The following is a 22,890-nucleotide window of genomic DNA, read 5'->3' as shown; positions in this document are numbered from 1 at the left end:
GTCGGTGTAGGGTAAAAGCGCCAGCAAAAGAAGCCAACCAATTCCTGAGCATGAAATCTAGCATGATGGCCCTGAACCCAGAGCCAGTGAAAGAACCACGTTAGCCCCGAACCTAAAACCTAACAAACATCTTAGTTTGACTCTGAAACCACAGCCAAAGAAACACACTTTGGCCCTGGAACCAGAGCCAATTAGCTCCCAATTAGCTCAGGAGATGCTGTCCCTTTCCCCTTCTCCAGGGGACCATGTCTGTCTGTCTGTCTGTGTTAGGGTCCTCCTCGTTTCCTAGCTTTTCTGGTGGCTGGTTCTCCTTTACCTATTGTCCTATCATTTCTATATACCCTCTTTATCTGTTTTCAGAAGGAAATCCCTTGTCACAACCACCCTAAACAATGACAAATATCCACAACCCACTGAAAGACCAAAAACCACCCACCCCACATCCTGGGAGTGTGGGCATCATGTTCTCTGCACTGCTTCCTGTTGTCCTGGGCAGAGGGGGCGGGGCAATGCCACCTCCAGGGGACCCTGAGAAAATTGAGATAATGGCCAAGACCTGGGAGATCAGCTGTATCCTTTGCTGCCAGTCTCTGTGTGATGGGAAAGTTTCGGCTGGTGTCCTGCATGAGAGTCTGGACCATCTCAGCTGGCCGCCTTGAAACTGTCCTGAGCGGTTTGTAGTCTAAAGATGATCTGTGGGCGGTGTTTGTCAGCTTAGAGGCTGGCCTTACCACAGTCCAGGTGGAATTGTAATTGTAGGGCCCCATCATCCCTTTGGAGACTTCAAGAGTCGCTGTTAGGAATGGTCATGGTTCACTGCAGGAAACTTAAACGTTTTAAACATCATACAGCAAAATCTCAGAGAGGCTGAAGGGCCACAGTTGTTAGGTACATCTGGGGTACACAAACTTAATTCCTAGTTACCTGATAGACACTTAAGTCTGAAATCATGTACAGGAAGCCAGATGAAGCCTTTTTCTAGAACTAGTTAGTACTCTATATGACCATTAATAATGTGACAGAAAATTTGATCTTATAAATGTTGAGATAATATTTTACCTTAACCTCCAAGCCATCTTTCCAGCCTCGGGGTACTTTGAAAAGCTGAGTTCAGCTCTACTGTCAACTATACTAGGATGTTGAGATTTCAAGTCTTTTGTGAGGAAACCACAGCCCAGTTCCCCTGACATGCTGGCTTCAAGTTTGACACACAGGCTGGATGTTTTTGTCTTTCACTATTTTGTCTTTCACTGCGGTAGCCAGGTAAGGGTGAACAAGTGTGGTTTAGAGGCACTACCCGGGCCACACAGCACCCGGGGCGGGCTCACGCTGCAGGTCAAAAGCCCGGTCCCAGGCTTCTCGATTTAGCATCTTTATTTATTTAACTCGTTGGTGCTGAGGACTGATCTCACATGCTAGGCATGGCCTCTCTCACCAAGCTATGTAATTAAGTCCCCGCCCAAGCCTTAGTTTTGTTTGTCGTTGTTCTGAGACAGGGTCTCACTGTGGAGCTCTGGCTGGCCTAGAACTCCCAGAGGTCACCACACACCAGCCCTCAAGCATTAGTGTTTCTGTTTTGTTTGAGGCAGGGCCTCGCTGTGTAGCTCTGGCTGTCCCGGAACTCACTATGTAGACCAGCCGAGCCTCCAACTCACAGAGATGCAACTGCCTCTGCCTCCGGAGCCCTGGACCACTGGGGTTAAAGGCGTGAGCACCTTGTCCGTCACAAGTCCCAGTTTATTCTGTTTGTTTGTTTTCGATTAAAATCCATGAGCAGGCTGCACTCTTGTTTCTGCCCTTCACAAGTTCACTTTTGGCGCTGCCCCACTCCCCGGCGGCTGGTCCCGGGTCCTGTGAGAAAGCCTGGCACGCACAACGCCCCGAGAGTGTGATCCAGGTACAGGACACTGGCACACAGCCAGAATCAGACCTTCAGGCTCGTCCTAGGCTATGTAGTGCGTTCGAGACGGGTCGGGATGGGAGGGACGCGGGGCGGGGCGTATGCAGATGAGACGGCGCGCGATGGCTGCCGGTCCCGCGGGGCTCGGAGGGGCGCGTGTCGCGCGTGCTCGCCGTGACACGGAGCGCCATGTCGGTGAGGGGCGACGAGCGCGTGCGGGGCGTGGAGGTCGGGCGCGGCGAGGCGGCGTCGCGAGTGCGGTGACCGTGCGTTGTAAGGGCGCCGTGTGTGAGGGAGAGCGCGCGCGGGGCGTGAGCAACTCATACTTACCTGGCAGGGGAGATACCATGATCACGAAGGTGGTTTTCCCAGGGCGAGGCTTATCCATTGCACTCCGGATGTGCTGACCCCTGCGATTTCCCCAAATGCGGGAAACTCGACTGCATAATTTGTGGTAGTGGGGGACTGCGTTCGCGCTCTCCCCTGGTAATGCTGGTCTTTAAAAGTAAGATTTGTGTTTTTGGTCATTTTTCCGTGTAATATAGTATAAGCTGTTTTAGAGCATTATCCTCCTCAACTACTTGTTAAGAAAATGCCTTAAAGTCGGTGGTGGCGAATTCCTTTAATCCCAGTACTAGGGATAAACCCAGCGAAACAAACAACAACCGCCAAGACTAGAAGCAACTTAAGGAGAGGATGCAGTATCAGGGTGGGAACTCAAATGTAAGCGTCTCGGGAGTGGTTGGGTCGGGACAGGAGTGGTGCTGCGCCTGCTGCACAGCCTGTATCCGAGAATGTGTCGAGGTTGTCGGGATTGAGGACACAGAGACTAGTCGGTTGCGTTATGCTCCCCAAGAAGGCTCACGAAAACTTCCCCAGAAATGCTTCCCTCCAGAAAAGCTTCTGCCATCCATCCTCCCATAAGCCCACACACACTCTTCCTCCTCCTGGTTGGTGGTTAAATCCCTGACACCAGAATCGGTAGCAGCAGCAGGGGGCAGCTAACCATTGGAAAGATGAAAGTTAGGTGTCAGTGAGCCAGCCCTTATTGGCAACTTATGGCTCCGGTAAACATTTCTTAGGGCACTGGATTGTTTTCAGTAAACATGTTTTCAGTAAACATTGTCTCACAGCTGCCTACTCCCAGGCTGATGGGGAAGCCAAGGTCTGTTGTTCCTAAGGAGTGGGTCAGGTATTCTGGCACTCGGGAGTCACAGAATACTGAGTGTTACACAGCTCAGGTGGAAAGGTATCCTGGCACTCGGGAGTCACAGAATACTGAGTGTTACACAGCTCAGGTGGAAAGGTATCCTGGAGCTCGGGAGCCAAGGACCACCACAGGTTGCAGTAAGCTTGGCAGCTTACAGCCTTGCCTCAGAGTAAGGCTTCTCCGGTGTTATCAGCTCCGCTCCGGCAGGACAGGGTCTTCCAGCTGGGGATGTTCGCCTAGTGTAGCAGTTTTGCTCCACAGGAGGTTTCTAGGGTGAAGTTGCTACAGTTCAGCTCTGCTCCTGGAGAGCGGAGAGTGGGGAGCAGAGAGAGGAGTGTAACAACTCCGCTCTGCCAAGGAAGGTTTCCCGGACAACTGTTACAGAGCTGCTCACTCTGCTCTGTGCTCTGCTCAGGGTCGCCTCTGCTTTGCCACCGCTGCAAAAGATCTTCACCCGAAGCTCATCCAAAGGGGTTTATTGGAAGGCAGCTGGACCAGCCAAGCTGAACATACACAGGGTTTATATAGGGATTCCTGGGGTTGGGGAAGTTTTTCCAGAGTAGGGATTGGTCCGATTTCAGTGCTGAGCTCAGATTGGCTAGAGCTCTGCTCCAGGATTGGTTAGTTTTCTGCAAAGGGTTAGGGTCAGATTTGGCTGTGGTTTCAGGGCCAAAGTGTGTTTCTTTCTCTGGTCCTTTTTAGCCTTTGGGCTCCAATTTTATGGCCAGGGTGCATTTCTTACACTGACTCTGATGCCAGGGACAAAGTGTGTTCCTTTGGCAGTGGATTCAGGGTCAGGGTACATTTCTTTGGTTCTGGTTGCACGGCCAAAGTGTGTTTCTTTGGCTCTGCTCAGGGTGTGTTTCGTTGACTGGTCCCTTTCCCCTACTGCTTCAAAGCCACAGAGAAACAAACCCTGTCTCAAAAAACCAAAAAAGAAAAGAAAAAAAGAAAGAAAAGAAAATGCCCTTCCGGCTGTCCTGCCTATAGAGGCAGTTTCTCAACTGAGGTTCCCTCCTAGCCACTTTAATCCCAGCAGCACTCAGGCAGTGCAGGATCTGTGAGTTCACCGCTGGCCCGGTTTACAGACTACACTTATGTCAGCTTCATACAAGCCACAGTCACTGGAAGGGGGCGGGGAGTTCAATATAAGACCTGGCTGTAAGGTTATTTTGGTTCTTTTTTTTTTAACTTGTTTATCCATCAAGCATACAGTGTTCATTAGAGATGGTTGTGAGCCACCATGTGGATGCTGGGAATTGAACTCAGGTCCTCTCAGCAGCCAGTGCTCTTAACTTCCCAGCCATCTCTCCAGCCCTATTTTCTTTTTTCTTTTCATGAGACTGTTTCTCTGTACAACAGCCCTGGCTTTTCTTGTCCCTACCTTCTTCCTTCCCTTTCTCTGTATAGCTGTTCTGGAATTCACTCTGTAGACCAGGTTGGTCTAGAATGAAGAGATCGGCCTCCCTCGGCCTCCTGATGCTGGGACGTGTGGGCCACTGCCGCCCAAGGAGTTTTGTAGAATAGAAACCCTGAGACAGGTATCATTCATTGTGACCCTGTGAACTTCCTTAGGACTGTCTGCAGGTCGTGTGACTTCCCTCCCATTGTCCTTTTGTTGTGCTGAATGGTCATGCTGTCAAACTGCCTTCTAAATACTTATCTTCATGTCCGGAGATGTGTTTTTCTCAACTTGTCAGAGAAGAGCTTTTCTCCAGCACGTTGATGTAGTTAGCGGTCAAAATACTGAGAATAAAGAGCTGACATGAATGATTTACACCAGCATCAGCCACCAACACTCAGGAAACCCAGAAGAGGGGGGGGAAGTAAGAACAGGACCAGAAGAAATGTAAGAGCTGGCGGTGGCGGCCCACGGCTTTAATCCGTGAACTCGCGACGCACAGACCATATAATAAATAGACCAGCCTGAGTGGCAGAACAGAGCGGAGAAAATGCCAAAAACCAAAGGTGTCTACGTGGAAGAAAGGGCATACAAACGAAACAGTGGTGGGGAACATAGAAAGGACTTGGGTAGTAAAAAGAGATAGTTTTTTCCAGGCAAAGGAAAACACCAAGGAAATACACTTTTTAAAAAAAAGAAAGGCTACTTTTCAACCATCAAAAACAGGGGAGAGCGCGAACGCAGTCCCCCACTACCACAAATTATGCAGTCGAGTTTCCCGCATTTGGGGAAATCGCAGGGGTCAGCACATCCGGAGTGCAATGGATAAGCCTCGCCCTGGGAAAACCACCTTCGTGATCATGGTATCTCCCCTGCCAGGTAAGTATGAGTTGCTCACGCCCCGCGCGCGCTCTCCCTCACACACGGCGCCCTTACAACGCACGGTCACCGCACTCGCGACACCGCCTCGCCGCGCCCGACCTCTACGCCCCGCACGCGCTCCTCGTCCCTCACCGACATCGCGCTCCGTGTCACGGCGAGCACGCGCGACACGGGCCCCTCCGAGCCCCGCGGGACCGGCAGCCATCGCGCGCCGCCTCATCTGCATACGCCCCGCCCTCGGCCCGGTGTCACAGGCCCCGCTCTGCCCAGTGCGTGCCCAACGCTAGGACGCAGACAGAAGGGCCCAGGCCCCGAGCTGCAGGGCACTCCGCGGACGGCCAGCCTCCCCTCCCGACCCACCGATCGCTCTTCGTTTCCATTCAGCTGCTGCTGGGTGTGGTGGCCGCACACCTTTAACCTCCGCATTCCAGAGGCTGGGGCAGGGCAGAGGGAGACAGACAGGGGACCTCTTTGAAATCCAGTGTCTCGAGGTCTAGGCCAGCCAGCACCACATAACGAGATCGATCCTGTTGTCAGAGGAAAAACAAAAGAAATCCAGTTGCTTTTCTCCTATCAACCACCGTCCTGAGGTTGAGGCTGAGGGCTTGCAACCTGGGAGAAGCGGCGACCCTGCCAGCTCAGCAGAAGGACGGGAACACCTGCCCGACAGGAGACCCAGCGTTCGGCCACTTAGAGTAAAGCAGAAAAGGCCAGTAAGAGATACTGGTTACGTAGTGATTTCCTTTAATCACCAGAAATACCAGGCCAAAGAAAGCTGTGCATCAAGCCTCCCTCTTTCTCGACTGCATAATTTGTTGTAGGGGGGACTGCGTTCGCGCTCTCCCCTGGTAATGCGGTGTCTGAAAAGTAAGACTTGTTAATTTGCTATTCCTTATATCTAGTGTCCCGTGGACTGTGCAGTTCTTTTCTCAATTGGTTCCTTAGGTGTTCAAGAATTTAAAACCCTAGGGTTTCACGTGTGCATCTGCTGGCTATAGTAGAGCTCTGCCTCCAGCAGGTTCCTTTTCCCTTCTGTTCTCCAAGGGTTCTTTCCCGTACAGTCAAGGACCTCGCTCTTGTCAGCTCCTTCTTCAAGCACCATCCATCCACCCTGCTCAGAGGGTCGGGCAGTCCCAGAAAGAAGAGCTTCCTGCCCCGGAAGACCTCTCCTCTGGCTCGCCTCTTCACGCGCGGTGTACAAAGACACAAGTGTCTAAACCCGCGTGAGGATGCTCCGGTCGGCAGAGCGCTTGCGTGAAGTGCGTGACCCTTAATCTCACACTGCACACGGCTCCAAAACTTCCCAGCCACGAGGGTCGCTAGCAGTGAGCTCTAGGCCATCCCGGGCCACTGAGTGACAAGACTCCCGTCTCAAATTCCCTCCCAAACCCGGTAGGAACAATTCCAGGAAAGGGAGTCAGTGCTCTTCGAAGGTTCCCGGCTTGGTGCCGTGGCCGTCGCTCCTACAAGGATGCAGTGGAGCCTGGCGACCCGGGACTGGCTGAGCACCCTTAAACCGCGCACGCTCTCTCCAGTCCTTTGCGGCCGCGGCACCTTTATTCTTGGGGCGCTCAGGCCTCTGGGTCAGAGATCTCTTTGAGTCAAGCCTCTAGTGTCCGTTTTTGCAAAACCAAAACAGTTCTAGGGTCTGGAATCTCTGTGCCAGCATGGTCGTCTCTGGGAGGGTCCTCTCTTCTAGGTGGGAGTCGCTACTTGGTATCCTCACCTGGCAGAAGGTACAGCTTTATCACGCCGTCAACCCACAGTAGAAGCATTGTGTTTTCGGCTCCAGACCATGCCCGGTATCCTGGGAGTGAAAACGGATTGAGAATATGCATGGAGATCCTTATCCCGGCACAGAACAGGAAATTCTCTCTCTCTTTCTCCCTCTCTCTCCCTCTCTCTCCCTCTCTCCCTCTCCCTCTCCCTCTCCCTCTCTCCCTCTCCCTCTCCCTCTCCCTCTCTCCCTCTCCCTCTCCCTCTCCCTCTCCCTCTCCCTCTCTCGCTCTCTCTCTCACACACACACCAGGCTGGAAAGATGGCTCAGCAGTTTAGCGCACTGACTCCTCTTCCAGAGCACAGACCGACCCAGGTTCGACCCCCAGCACCCACATTGTAGGGAAAAGGGACCAGTCAAAGAAACACAACCTGAGCAGGACCAAAGAAATGCACCCTGACCCCGAAACCAGTGCCAAGGGAACACACATTGTCCCTGGAATCAGAGTCAGTGAAGGAAATACACCCTGGCCCTAAAATTGGAGCCAAAAGGCTAAAAAGGACCAGAGAAAGAAACACACTTTGGCCCTGAAACCAGAGCCAAATCTGCCCTAACCCTGTGCAGAAAACTAACCAATCCTCGAGCAGAGCTCTAGTAGTTTTTTTTTTCCTTTGTGCCCTGCTTGTCCAGTCGGTGTAGGGTAAAAGCGCCAGCAAAAGAAGCCAACCAATTCCTGAGCATGAAATCTAGCATGATGGCCCTGAACCCAGAGCCAGTGAAAGAACCACGTTAGCCCCGAACCTAAAACCTAACAAACATCTTAGTTTGACTCTGAAACCACAGCCAAAGAAACACACTTTGGCCCTGGAACCAGAGCCAATTAGCTCCCAATTAGCTCAGGAGATGCTGTCCCTTTCCCCTTCTCCAGGGGACCATGTCTGTCTGTCTGTCTGTGTTAGGGTCCTCCTCGTTTCCTAGCTTTTCTGGTGGCTGGTTCTCCTTTACCTATTGTCCTATCATTTCTATATACCCTCTTTATCTGTTTTCAGAAGGAAATCCCTTGTCACAACCACCCTAAACAATGACAAATATCCACAACCCACTGAAAGACCAAAAACCACCCACCCCACATCCTGGGAGTGTGGGCATCATGTTCTCTGCACTGCTTCCTGTTGTCCTGGGCAGAGGGGGCGGGGCAATGCCACCTCCAGGGGACCCTGAGAAAATTGAGATAATGGCCAAGACCTGGGAGATCAGCTGTATCCTTTGCTGCCAGTCTCTGTGTGATGGGAAAGTTTCGGCTGGTGTCCTGCATGAGAGTCTGGACCATCTCAGCTGGCCGCCTTGAAACTGTCCTGAGCGGTTTGTAGTCTAAAGATGATCTGTGGGCGGTGTTTGTCAGCTTAGAGGCTGGCCTTACCACAGTCCAGGTGGAATTGTAATTGTAGGGCCCCATCATCCCTTTGGAGACTTCAAGAGTCGCTGTTAGGAATGGTCATGGTTCACTGCAGGAAACTTAAACGTTTTAAACATCATACAGCAAAATCTCAGAGAGGCTGAAGGGCCACAGTTGTTAGGTACATCTGGGGTACACAAACTTAATTCCTAGTTACCTGATAGACACTTAAGTCTGAAATCATGTACAGGAAGCCAGATGAAGCCTTTTTCTAGAACTAGTTAGTACTCTATATGACCATTAATAATGTGACAGAAAATTTGATCTTATAAATGTTGAGATAATATTTTACCTTAACCTCCAAGCCATCTTTCCAGCCTCGGGGTACTTTGAAAAGCTGAGTTCAGCTCTACTGTCAACTATACTAGGATGTTGAGATTTCAAGTCTTTTGTGAGGAAACCACAGCCCAGTTCCCCTGACATGCTGGCTTCAAGTTTGACACACAGGCTGGATGTTTTTGTCTTTCACTATTTTGTCTTTCACTGCGGTAGCCAGGTAAGGGTGAACAAGTGTGGTTTAGAGGCACTACCCGGGCCACACAGCACCCGGGGCGGGCTCACGCTGCAGGTCAAAAGCCCGGTCCCAGGCTTCTCGATTTAGCATCTTTATTTATTTAACTCGTTGGTGCTGAGGACTGATCTCACATGCTAGGCATGGCCTCTCTCACCAAGCTATGTAATTAAGTCCCCGCCCAAGCCTTAGTTTTGTTTGTCGTTGTTCTGAGACAGGGTCTCACTGTGGAGCTCTGGCTGGCCTAGAACTCCCAGAGGTCACCACACACCAGCCCTCAAGCATTAGTGTTTCTGTTTTGTTTGAGGCAGGGCCTCGCTGTGTAGCTCTGGCTGTCCCGGAACTCACTATGTAGACCAGCCGAGCCTCCAACTCACAGAGATGCAACTGCCTCTGCCTCCGGAGCCCTGGACCACTGGGGTTAAAGGCGTGAGCCACCTTGACCGTCACAAGTCCCAGTTTATTCTGTTTGTTTTTGATTAAAATCCAAGAGCAGGCTGCACTCTTGTTTCTGCCCTTCACAAGTTCACTTTTGGCGCTGCCCCACTCCCCGGCGGCTGGTCCCGGGTCCTGTGAGAAAGCCTGGCACGCACAACGCCCCGAGAGTGTGATCCAGGTACAGGACACTGGCACACAGCCAGAATCAGACCTTCAGGCTCGTCCTAGGCTATGTAGTGCGTTCGAGACGGGTCGGGATGGGAGGGACGCGGGGCGGGGCGTATGCAGATGAGACGGCGCGCGATGGCTGCCGGTCCCGCGGGGCTCGGAGGGGCGCGTGTCGCGCGTGCTCGCCGTGACACGGAGCGCCATGTCGGTGAGGGGCGACGAGCGCGTGCGGGGCGTGGAGGTCGGGCGCGGCGAGGCGGCGTCGCGAGTGCGGTGACCGTGCGTTGTAAGGGCGCCGTGTGTGAGGGAGAGCGCGCGCGGGGCGTGAGCAACTCATACTTACCTGGCAGGGGAGATACCATGATCACGAAGGTGGTTTTCCCAGGGCGAGGCTTATCCATTGCACTCCGGATGTGCTGACCCCTGCGATTTCCCCAAATGCGGGAAACTCGACTGCATAATTTGTGGTAGTGGGGGACTGCGTTCGCGCTCTCCCCTGGTAACGTCTGTCTGAAAAATGAGATTATGCTCGTGCTTTTTCTTCTCTGTAATATTGCGGATATTCTAAAGGTTCTCTGTACAGCTTCTATGTGTTGCTGTAGTAGGGCCTGTGTCTGCTTTTCACGCCCTGTGCTGTCTGAGCTCCGCACTCACTGTAATCCCGCCTCGATTTTTCATGAGCAGTGACTGTTTGTTGTAACCCATATTTCCGCCCTCTGAACACTTATCTTTGTCTCTGTTCCTTGCTTTCTTCTTTCTGTTGCTTTCCAGCCCTGTAAGTTAGATCTGTAAACCAGTTAGTTATCTTAGGGTTTCTGCAGTGACAAACCACGGTGATCCTGGGAGGAAAGAGTTTGTACTTGAACCCGGCTGTAGGCGGGAGTTTGGCTCCGCGGAGGAGGGCTGCGAACCGTGTACTGACTGGTCTGTTCAGTCTACTTGTATCTCTCGGACCCTAAGACCCCACAGCCCACGGGTGCGGTGCGTTGGGCTGTCCCAATCGCAACGGGCTGCAATCTCCCCCTCAGTGACTAGTTAAGAAAAGGCCTTAAAGTCGGTGGTGGTGGTGAATGCCTTTAATCCGGGCACTCGGGATAAACCCAGCAAAACAACAACCGCCATGTCCAGAAGTAACTTGTGGAGGAGAGGATGCAGTTCCGCCGTATCACAAGTCCATCATCATCACTGAAGAGGTCAGGGTGGGAACTCAAGGCCACGAAAGACGCTGCTTCCTGGCCTGCTTGCTCCTCGTGGCGTGCTCACTCTGCTTTCTTATGGGCGTCCAGGACCGCCAGCCCGGGGTGGCACCGCCCACATCCACCACTGAAAGAAAATGCCCTTCCAGCTGCCCTGCCTATCGCGTTTGGAGGCAGTTTCTCAACTGAGGTTCCCTCCTGGCCACTTTAATCCCAGCAGCACTCAGGCAGTGCAGGATCTCTGACTTCGCGGCTGGCGCTGTTTACAGACTACACTTATGTCAGCGTGAAACAAGCCACAGTCACTGGAAGGGGGCCGGTGTAGGGAAAAGGGACCAGTCAAAGAAACACACTTTGGCCCTGAAACCAGAACCAAAGAAATGTACCCTGATCCTGAAACCAGTGCCAAAGGAACACACTTTGTCCCTGGAATCAGAGTATGTGAAGGAAATACACCCTGGCCCTAAAATTGGAGCCCAAAGGCTAAAAAGGACCAGAGAAAGAAACACTTTGGCCCTGAAACCAGAGCCAAATCTGACCCTAATCCTGTGTAAAAAAGTAACTAATCCCGGAGCAGAGCTCTAGCCAATCTGAGCTCAGCACTGAAATCGGACCAATCCCTACTCTGGAAAAACTTCCCCAACCCCAAGAATCCCTATATAAACCCTGTGTATGTTCAGCTTGGCTGGTCCAGCTGCCTTCCAATAAACCCCTTTGGATGAGCTTCGGATTAAGATCTTTTGGGGCGGCAACAGAGCAGAGGCGACCCTGGGCAGGGCAGAGCAGAGCAGAGCAGAGCGAGCAGGGTTGTAACACTTGCCCCGGGAAACCTTCCTTGGCAGAGCGGAGTTGTTACACTCTGCTCCCGGCTCCCCACTCTCCGCTCTCCAGGAGCAGAGCTGAACTGTAGCAACTTCACCCTAGAAACCTCCTGCCTAGCAAAACTGCTACACTAGGCGAACATCCCCAGCTGGAAGACCCTGTCCTGCCGGAGCGGAGCTGATAACACCGGAGAAGCCTTTCTCTGAGGCAAGGCTGTAAGCTGCCAAGCTTACTGCAACCTGTGGTGGTCCTTGGCTCCCGAGCTCCAGGATACCTTTCCACCTGAGCTGTGTAACACTCAGTATTCTGTGACTCCCGAGTGCCAGGATACCTGACCCACTCCTGTTCCATCCTGTCCCGACCCATCCCGAAATGCTTACAGCGGGAACTTCAATATAAGACCTGACTGTAAGGTTGTTTTGGTTATTTTTTTAATTTGTTTATTCATCAAGTATACAGTGTTCATTAGAGATGGTTGTGAGCCACCATGTGGATGCTGGGAATTGAACTCAGGACTTCTGAAAGAGCAGCCTTCTTAACTTCCGAGCCATCTCTCCAGCCCTATTTTTTTTCTTTTCTTGAGACTGTTTCTCTGTACAACAGCCCTGGCTTTTCTTATCCCTACCTTCTTCCTTCCCTTTCTCTGTATAGCTGTTCTGGAATTCACTCTGTAGACCAGGTTGGTCTAGAATAAAGAGATCTGCCTCCCTCGGCCTCCTGAATGCTGGGACGTGTGGGCCACTGCCGCCCAAGGAGTTTTGTAGAATAGAAACCCTGAGACAGGCATCATTTATTGTGTATTTCATTAGGACTGTCTGCAGGTCGTGTGACTCCCCTCCCATTGTCCTTTTGTTGTGCTGAATGGTTATGCTGTCGTCATGCTGTCAAACTGCCTTCTAAATACTTATCTTCATGTCCGGAGATGTGTTTTTCTCAACTTGTCAGATAAGCGCTTGCTTCTCTCCAGCACGTTGATGTAGTTAGTGATCAAAATGCTGAGACTAAAGAGCTGAGCGTCAATGTAGATGAAGGGTTTACACCAACCTCACCCACCCAACGTTCAGGGAATTCAGAAGATGGGGGAAGTCAGAAACGGGCCGGAAGAAGTGTAAGAACTGTTGATGGAGGACCACGGCTCTAACCCTGCACTCAGGACCCAGAGGAAGACACACAGGCAGATAGAGCAGCGTAAGTGGCAGGACATACCACAAAACTATAGACAAAAAAAAAACCGAAAATGTGAGTTATTCTACCATCAGAAATCCAGGTTCCAAAGACAATGCAGTCTTGGGTACATAAGAGACAACCAATAAACACAAACAGAAAGGGAGGAAAAGCTCTTCGCAAAAAAGACGAGATTTAGGAAAACCTGCTTTTCAACCACTAATATCAGGGGAGAGCGCGAACGCAGTCCCCCACTACCACAAATTATGCAGTCGAGTTTCCCGCATTTGGGGAAATCGCAGGGGTCAGCACATCCGGAGTGCAATGGATAAGCCTCGCCCTGGGAAAACCACCTTCGTGATCATGGTATCTCCCCTGCCAGGTAAGTATGAGTTGCTCACGCCCCGCGCGCGCTCTCCCTCACACACGGCGCCCTTTCAACGCACGGTCACCGCACTCGCGACGCCGCCTCGCCGCGCCCGACCTCCACGCCCCCACGCGCTCGTCGCCCCTCACCGACATGGCGCTCCGTGTCACGGCGAGCACGCGCGACACGCGCCCCTCCGAGCCCCGCGGGACCGGCAGCCATCGCGCGCCGTCTCATCTGCATACGCCCCGCCCTCTGCCCGGTGTCACAGGCCCCGCTCTCAGCCTCCGCCCAGTGCGTGCCCAACGTTGGGACGCAGCCAGACGGTTCCTGGCCCCGAGCTGCAGGGCACTCCGCGGACGGCCAGCCTCCCCTCCCGACCCACCGATCGCTCTTCGTTTCCATTCAGCTGCTGCTGGGTGTGGTGGCCGCACACCTTTAACCTCCGCATTCCAGAGGCTGGGCCAGGGCAGAGGGAGACAGACAGGGGACCTCTTTGAAATCCAATGTCTCGGGCTGGAGAGATGGCTCAGAGGTTAAAAGTACTAGCTGCTCTTCCAGAGGTCCTGAGTTCAATTCCCAGCAACCACATGGTGGCTTACAACCATCTGTAATGAGATCTGGTCTTCTGGCCTGTGGACATACATGTAGACAGAAATCCAATGTCTGGAGGTCTAGGCCAGCCAGCAACACATAACGAGATCGATCCTGTTGTCAGAGGAAAAACAAAAGAAATCCAGTTGCTTTTCTCCTATCAACCACCGTCCTGAGGTTGAGGCTGAGGACTTACAACCTGGGAGAAGCGGCGACCCTGCCAGCTCAGCAGAAGGACGGGAACACCTGCCCGACAGGAGACCCAGCGTTCAGCCACTTAGAGTAAAGCAGAAAAGGCCAGTAAGAGATACTGGTTACGTAGTGATTTCCTTCAAGCATGGCTTGTTCTGTCCTTTTGCCAAGCATGACTTCCCTTGCTATCTGAAACAGTGACCTGGAAAAATAGCTGAGACCGCTCTGAAACAGATGTCAAGGTCGTTGCCCTTAACAACCTGCTGACTTCCGATATGCTTTTATTAACATCGTTTCCTTGCCTGGCCCACCTTGTGGTGGCAGAGTGTTGGGTCCCAGCCCCCAGCCATCTCTGCGCGCTGCTTGTCAGGTGATAGCCACAGGTGCATCTTGCTCTCTAGTCCTGGCTTAGCGCCCCGGCCTTGCCCACCTGTCATCAATGTCTAGCACGAGGATGAGCTCTTACACCTGGGGTTTCTCCCTGTGCTGTCAGCCTGTATATAAGGCTGCTCGCTCCTTACAGCAGACATGCAGGCAGATACACATACATTCAGAGGGGGTGCACACACACACACACACACACACACACACACACACACACACAGACACACAGACACACAGACACACAGACAGGCGCATGCATTCTCCTGGTAATAAAGGTGGCAGACACATTCTCTTAGCACGAATGCTTGGATGTCGTGTCTTTCATTTCCCACCACCTCGGACTTGGTGGTGGTGCAGGCACCACAGTAGAGCATAAAATGAGAATGAACCTGGACCTACCCAGCCTTGAAGCCCTTCCTGGATAGCCAGGACTACATAGACAGACCCCACCTCAAAAATAAAGGGAGAAAGGAAGGAAGGGGGAAAATGGACAGTTTTACTCCTGTGAAGCTCTTCCTCTCATTTCCCTGTTGCCTTGATCAATCTTCATCTAACAGAGGCTGAATGTGAAAGACCCCCAGAGTGGAGAGACCCTCACTCAAGTCTCGGGACAAGCCGACGCCCCAACAATTCAAGAGAGACCATTCTTGCTGCAAGCACACGAGGTTTATTCGGGGAACCAGTGCACTGGGGCTGAGCTCATGACCCTCGCAGGGGCAGAGGAATTTGACCCCAAGTAATTGTAGTTGGGGGTTTTTTAAAGGGAGAAACCGAATTGGGGAGTTAGGCAAACATCATAAAGGATGAGAAGTTAAACGTTAGCTTATGTCTTAACAGGAAGGTTAGCTCAAGCAAGCATTCTTTAGGCATTGTACAGTTAAACATTGAGCAGGAATGTGGTGAGCTAGTTCCTGGATAAGGGAGGGTTATCTTTTAGGTTTATCTTGAGGTCTCCGGTTTCTCAGGAGAGGGCAGAAGGGCAAGTCACTCTGTGATGGGCCAGTCACTAGGGTCTAAAAATGTTGAGTTGGGATCTCTCAAATGGACTGATGTCAATCCCACCGATCAAGAATAAGACCATGATCCTAGGCCACCTCCACCTGCCGGGGGAGGGGAGTGTGGGCCCTGCTCAGGCCCATCCTCCCTGTCCCCTTCTTGGAGCTTCCTGGAGTAGACCTGCTCCAGCAGGCCAAGCCATCTAGAGTCTGTTGACACAGCAGTCTTAGCCTGCATCCACCCACTTGGAGAGGAGAGGGAGAGATCCCACCTGCACCCACTGGAAGAAGAGATGGGAAGACCGCAGTATAAGAACACATTCAACAACAGAAAGACCAATATGACACCACCAGAGTCTAGGAACTCTACATCAGCAAGACTCGAACATCCCGACGCAGATGAAGCAGAAGAGAATGACCTTAGAAACAACTTTATGAAGATGATGGAGTCCCTCAAAGAGGAAATGAGAAAATTCTTTTTAAAATGTAAGAAATAAACAAGAAATGGAGGGAAAGACTGAAGGACCAAAAATTAAAACTAATAAAAGTTTAAAAACTTGGGACCTAAATCTATACAGAGAAAGGGAACTTGTAATGGAAAAGGAAAATTTAACTCCTTAAATCAGGAGTGCCCTGGCTGGCTCCTGAGCCCCTTGTGCTCAGAGAAGGGGAGGTAACTGTCCACCACTCCTGTTAACATTCCTTTGCTAATTGCTGGTCATAAAGGTCCCCTGCCAGTTGTTAAGATCCCCCGGGCCCAGGGAATAGCTGACAGACCCTGTGACCCTGTAGCCCTGCAACCTCATGCCCTGTCTTATCTTACTCAAATGTATCTTTCTTTTTTTTTCTTTTTTCTTTTTTGGTTTTTTCGAGACAGGGTTTCTCTGTATTGTCTCGGAGGCTGTCCTGGAACTCGCTTTGTAGACCAGGCTGGCCTCGAACTCACAGAGATCCACCTGCCTCTGCCTCCTGTGTGCTGGGATTAAAGGTGTGCGCCACCAACGCCCGGCCTTTCTTTTCTTTTCTAACAGACTTAATTCACTTTATTTTTCTTGTATGAAAACCCTTATGTGGTGGCCACAGCTGGAGCCTGGGTCCTCTGAACAGAGACTCTGGTGGGGGCTTTCACAATATGGTCCGTGAATTCCTGATAAGGAGACTTGGTGAACACAGTCTCTTTCCAGAGGTCGGGGGTCAGATAGCTGTAGGTCTTGGAGTTGGCATCAAAGGTGGCCTTGGCAAAGTTACCCAGGGTGGCAGTGCAGCCCCTGGCTGACGTGTAGCAGTCATTAATACCGGCCATCATCAGTAGTTTCCTGGGCACAGGAGCAGAGACGATGACAGTGCCTCTGGGGACAGGGATGAGAGGTACCAACACAACCACAGCGGCCCGTCACCTTGCATGGAACAGTGTGGGCTTGCCAATCTTGTTCAACATCACCTTTGTAGTCCCCAATAGCCACAAAAGCCTTGAACCTGGACTGCTGGCCAGCCCGAGTCTGCTTCCGTACTGGCATGATTTTTAGAACCTCATCCTTTAGAGATGCGCCCAGAAAAAAAAAAAAAACAATAATCTCGGATTCCTTAATGGACAGGGAGAACAGGTAGATCTCCTCCAGGGACTTGATCTTCATGTCCTTAACCAGGCGGCCCAGCTTGGTGACCGGGATCCACTCCTTGTCTTCGGCTTTACCTCCATGAGCCCTGCGTCCTCGACCACAGCCATGGCCTCGACCACAACCGCAGCTGGAGACCACTGCGGAAGCCTCCTCGGAAGCCGCTGCGGCCTCCTAATCCCGGGCCCCGGGTCCGCTGGGCCCTCCTGCTGCACCGGCATCATCTGCCATTTGGTGTTTTCCCGAAGTAGAAGCCAAATGTATCTTTCTTAAAATGAATAGTTACAGCCGGGCGGTGGTGGCGCACGCCTTTAATCCCAGCACTCTCCAGGCAGAGGCAGGCGGATCTCTGTGAGTTCGAGGCCAGGCTGGACCGACAGCCTCCAAAACAATACAGAGAAACCCTGTCTTGTAAAATCAAAAAAAAAAAAAAGGAAAGCCAATTGAATGAAACAATTCAAATAGTTCAAGATTTGAAAGGTGAAATAGATACAGTAAAGAATGGAAATAGAGGGCTGGAGAGATGGCTTAGCGGTTAAGAGCACTGACTGTTCTTCCAGAGATCCTGAGTTCAATTCCCAGCAATCACATGGTGGCTCATAACCACCTTGAATGAGATCTGGTGCCCTCTGCTGGCATGCAAGCAGACGACTGTATACACAATAAATACATAATAATTAAATAAATAAATAAATAATGGAAATAGAAAAGCTGGGTAAATGGTCAGGAACTACAGATGTAAGCATAACCAACGGAATATAAGAGATAGAAAAGAGAATCTCAGGCATTGAAGATTCACTAGTGGAAATGGATTCATCAACCAAAGAAAATCTTAAATCCAACAACTCCCTAACACAATATACCCAGGAAATATGGAACACTGAAAAGGGCAAACCTAAGAATAATAGTATAGAAGAAGGTGAAGAAACCCACCTCAGAGGGGCAGAAAACATACTCAACAAAATCATAGAAGAAAACTTTCCCAACCTTAAAGAAAGACATGCCAATGAAAGTACAAGAAGCCTACAGAACATCAAATAGTGGACCACAAGAAAAAGTCCCCTCACCACATAATAAAAACATCAAACATACAGAATAAAGAAAGAATATTAGGAGCAGCAAAGGAAAAACACCAAGTAACATATAAAGGCTGACCTATCAGAATTACACCTGACTTCTCCATGGAACCTCTGAAAGCCAGATGGTCCTGGATATATGTTCTGCAAACGCCAAGGGACTATGGATACCAGCCCAGACTACTGTACCCAGCAAAGTTTTCAATCACTATTGATGAGAAAACACAATATTCCATGACAAAACCAGATTTGAACAATACATATCCACAAATCCAGCCCTACAGAAAGTATTGGAAGGAAAACTCCAACTCAAGGAGGTTAACTACAGCCACAAAAACATAGGCTATAGATAATCCTACTTTACTAAAAGAAAAAGGGGGAAAATCCATACACAATACCACCACCACCACCAAGTCCAAAATATACAAGAATCAATGGTCTTAACTCGCCTATAAAAAGACACAAGACTAAAAGAATGGATATGAAGACAGAATCCATCCTTCTGCTGCATACAAGAAGCACACCTCAACTTCAAATACAGATGTTACCTCAGAGTAAAGAGTTGGGAAAACACTTTCCAATCAAATGGACCCCAAGAAACAAGCTAGGGTAGCAATTTTAATATCTAACAAATTAGACTTTAAACTAAAATCAATCAAAAGAGATGAAGAAGGGCGTTTCATAGTCATCACAGGAAAAGTCCATAAAGATGAAGTCTCGATTCTGAACATCTATGCACCAAATACAAAGGCACCCACATTCGTAAAATAAACATTATTAAACTCAAAAACACACATAAAACTCCACGCATGCTTATAGTGGGATACTTCAACAGTCCACTCTCACCAGAACTACCAGACAGAACTCCCAGACAGAAACTTAACAAAGAAGCAAAGGAACTAACGGAAGTAATGACCCAATTGGGTTTAACATACATTTATAGAACATTCCATCCAAACACAAAAGAATGTACCTTCTTCTCAGTGCCATACGGAACCTTCCCTAAAATCAACCACATACTCAGCAACAAAGCAAGCCTCAACAGATACAAAAAAACTGAAATGCCTTCCTGTATAGGATCACCATGCCTTAAAGTTAGAATTCAACAACAACGCAAATTACAGAAAACCTACAAACTCATGGAAATTGAACAATGCTCAATTGCATCACTCTTGGTCAAGGAAGAACTAAAGAAAGAAATTAAAGACTTCCTAGAATTCAGTGAGAATGAAGACACAAAATACCCAAACTTATGGGACACTTTGAAAGCAGTGCTGAGAGGAAAGTTCATAGCACTGAGTGCCCACATGAAGAAACTGGAGAATAGTCACACTAGAGACTTAACAGCACAACTGAAAGCTCTAGAACAAAAAGAAGCAAACTCACCCAGGAGGAGTAGATGCCAGGAAATAATAAAATTGAGGGCTGAAATCAATAAATTAGAAACAAAATTATACAAAGAATCAATGAAACAGAGTTGGTTCTTCAAGAAAATCAACAAGATAGACAAACCTTTATCCAAACTAACAAAAAGGCAGTAAGAGAACATGCAAATTAACAAAATCAGAAATGAAAAAGGGGACATAGCAATGGATACAGAGGAAATTCAGAGAATCACATCAGGTCATACTTCGAAAACCTGTACTCCACAAAATTTGAAACTCTAAAGGAAATGGACAATTTTCTGGATAAATATCAGTTACCAAAACTAAGTCAAGAACAGACAAGCAATTTAAATAGACCTATATCCCCTAAAGAAATAGAAGTCATCAAAAGTCTCTAAACCAAAAAAAGCCCAGGCCTAGATGGCTTCAGTGTAGATTTCTACCAGAAATTCAAAGAACAGCTAATACCAGTACTCCTCAAAGTGTTCTATGGGTCATTGCCAAACTCTTTTTATGAGCCTTGGTACCCAAACCACACAGACACAGCTAAGAAAGAGAGCTACACACCAATCTCCCTTATGAACATTGATGCAAAAATACTCAATAAAATACTGGCAGATCGAATCCAAGAACACATCAGAAAAATCATCCATTAAGTAGGCCTCATTCCAGGGATGCAGGGATGGTTCAACATACAAAAATCCATCAATGTAATCCACCACATAAACAAACTGAGAAAGAAAAACCACATGATCATCTCATTAGATGCTGAAAAAGCCTTTGACAAAATCCAACACCCCTTCATGATAAAGGTCTTGGAGAGATCTGGGATAACAGAAACATACCTAAACATGATAAAGGCTATATACAGCAAACCAACAGCCAACTTAAAACTAAATGGAGAAGAAATGTAATTCCTCTAAAATGAGGAACAAGACAAGGCTGTCCACTCTCTCCATACCTCTTCAATATTGAACTTGGAAGTTCTAGCTAGAGCAACAAGACAACAAAAGGAGATCGAGGGGGATACAAATTGGAAAGGAAGAAGTCAAACTTTCAGTATTTGCAGATGATATGATAGTTTACATAACTGACCTGAAAAAAATCTATCAGGGAACACCTGATGTTAAAATGTCTAGGTTTATCCAGTAATGAGATGCCGCAAACTGTGACTCAACGATCCCACGTGGAATTTTACTGGTGGACAGGGAAGGAAAGGGGGGTGAGAGGTAACCAACCCGTGCAGAGCTGAGAGAGAGATGAGAGACAGAGAGAAGAGAGTAGGAGAGAAGATGAAATGGAGAGGAAGACAAGTAAAAGAAAACGTTAGCGGGCAGGGGTCAGTCCTTTAAAGGGGTCCTTTGCACCTGCGTGTTTCTTACAGAACTCTGGGCTGGCCAGAGTGCTGCCTGAGCGCATCCTGCCAGGAAACAGGGCAGGCCAGCGTAATGTGAACCTTTCATTCCCACCTTTATTTATGATTAAAAAGAGGTGCGGGTGTTAGATGTGGCAGGTTTGGGAATAAGGACGTTGAGTTGTTAAGCATGCTTCCTGCTGACCTAGGGGCGTCGACCATCTTTGGGGAAACCTGAGAGAGCTGGGGTGTTGCCACATCCGGGGTAGCTGGTTGTTCCATTGTAGTCCTGACTGTCTGGAACTCTGGCATCTCTGTATATCTGACAAGATGTTAGCAGAGTAGAAGACAAAGTTAGGTTTAAAATTTTCTTTCTTAGCTGGGCAGTGGTAGCACATGCCTTTAATCCCAGCACTGGGAGGCAGAGGCAGGCAGATCTCTGTGAGCTCGAGGCCGGGCTGGACCGATAGCCTCCAAAACAATACAGAGAAACCCTGTCTTGTAAAACCAAAAAAATTTTTTTTCTTTCTTAGGTACTGGTATTTGAGGGGAAGATTGTAAAATGAGGGAGGGGTTCCCCAGGGGTCCCAAGATGAGGGAAGGGAGTCCCAGGACCAGGGAGAGGTTGAATAATATCTGGAGTGAATCTGACCTGTTTGGATGGGTCCAATTTGGCTTTCTGGAACCTAAAAGAATCCTTTGAGTTTGTGAAAACATAAATATTAGACATATCAGCAGTATATTTATGTTAGAAATGACGTGGCTGAAAACATTAACATTTTAAAACAGATATTTTTAGCACAATGAAAAGCACCTTAATTTTGAGATTGTAGTTATGATCATATAGTGGTATAGTTGTTTAGCACTCGGTTGGAGTTAGATTAGTAGCTGATCAGAACTTTATTGACTGATGTTAAGACTATGAAAAGTATGCCGGGCGTTGGTGGCGCACGCCTTTAATCCCAGCACTCGGGAGGCAGAGGCAGGCGGATCTCTGTGAGTTCGAGACCAGCCTGGTCTACAAAGTGAGTTCCAGGACAGCCTCTAAAACCACAGAGAAACCCTGTCTCGAAAAACCCAAAAAAAAAAAAAAAGACTATGAAAAGTAGTATAATGAAAGAGAAACCTGGGCCAGGCGTTGGTGGCGCACGCCTTTAATCCCAGCACTCGGGAGGTAAAGGCAGGCGGATCTCTGTGAGTTCCAGGCCAGCCTGGTCTACAGAGCTAGTTCCAGGACAGCCTCCAAAACAATACAGAGAAACCCTGTCTCGAAAAACCAAAAAAAAAAGAAAGAGAAACCTGGAACATACTTTATTATTTTTTAATGTCTCAACTCACTTTATTACATTACCATCTTACATAGCTAAACCTTAGAATGCCTGTCCCTGAAATCTGTTTTATGACAGAGCTTTGCCTTGTCTGTTACTTTAAGCTGGCAAAGCTACCAGCCATCAAAAGCATCAGAGTTCTTGAGAAAGATAAGATTTCACCTGAGACTGGAGAGTGAGAGACTTAGTAGCTGACTGCATGGACCCCCAAGGTCCTCCACAGTTGTTGAAGTCAGAGGCTACAAGAACACCTGCCTTTTGCTGACAGTGAGACCTGTGGATTGGGGACTTTTTAGGAAGGCTTTCCTACCGTTGACCCGAGCTATGGGGAGAAAGTCAATTCCAATGTCTCTTGTTCATGGCCTGAAGAGTCCTTTGAAGCAGTTGAGGTGAAGGGCAGGGTTGCTTAGTGGCCAGCATTGTCACTTTTGTGGGCGGAGTTTCTTCAGTGTCCACCAGACTTCCTGGAGGAAATGGGGTGGTGCCAGCAGCTGGCCTGTCTCTCTGTTATAAAACGCTTTTAAATAAAACATTTAAATGCCATGTTCTCTAGATCTCTGAGCATTGAGGACTATTTGTCTGTTTAGTATATTTTAGTAGACAAAATTTATCTCTAGTGACTTGCCTTAAGTGCATAGGTGGCTAGAGAATAGAAATAATAGAATTTTTACTTTTGTAAACAGCTTATAGGAAGGACTGGGTGTTATAAATACCTTGTTAATTTGAAATAGGC

General features: G+C 49.2%; 4 non-coding genes across 4 annotated transcripts; 2 read left to right on the top strand and 2 right to left on the bottom strand.

The window, feature by feature from the left end:
• Positions 1-2,222: 2,222 nt before the first annotated feature.
• On the top strand, positions 2,223-2,386 carry LOC121139630. The gene has a single exon (XR_005876539.1). It is a non-coding gene; the product is annotated as a U1 spliceosomal RNA (small nuclear RNA).
• A 2,849-nt stretch (positions 2,387-5,235) lies between these two features.
• On the bottom strand, positions 5,236-5,399 carry LOC121139627. The gene has a single exon (XR_005876535.1). It is a non-coding gene; the product is annotated as a U1 spliceosomal RNA (small nuclear RNA).
• Positions 5,400-10,019: 4,620 nt separating this feature from the next.
• Positions 10,020-10,183, top strand: LOC121139616. The gene has a single exon (XR_005876526.1). It is a non-coding gene; the product is annotated as a U1 spliceosomal RNA (small nuclear RNA).
• A 2,909-nt stretch (positions 10,184-13,092) lies between these two features.
• LOC121139605 lies at positions 13,093-13,256 on the bottom strand. The gene has a single exon (XR_005876515.1). It is a non-coding gene; the product is annotated as a U1 spliceosomal RNA (small nuclear RNA).
• Positions 13,257-22,890: the final 9,634 nt, after the last annotated feature.

The sequence above is a fragment of the Mesocricetus auratus genome, unplaced genomic scaffold (genome assembly GCF_017639785.1).
Source record: "Mesocricetus auratus isolate SY011 unplaced genomic scaffold, BCM_Maur_2.0 Super-Scaffold_15014, whole genome shotgun sequence".
Classification (NCBI taxonomy): Eukaryota; Metazoa; Chordata; class Mammalia; order Rodentia; family Cricetidae; genus Mesocricetus; species Mesocricetus auratus.
The sequence above is the reverse complement of the archived record's forward strand: the minus strand, read 5'-3'. Positions and strand labels throughout refer to the sequence as shown.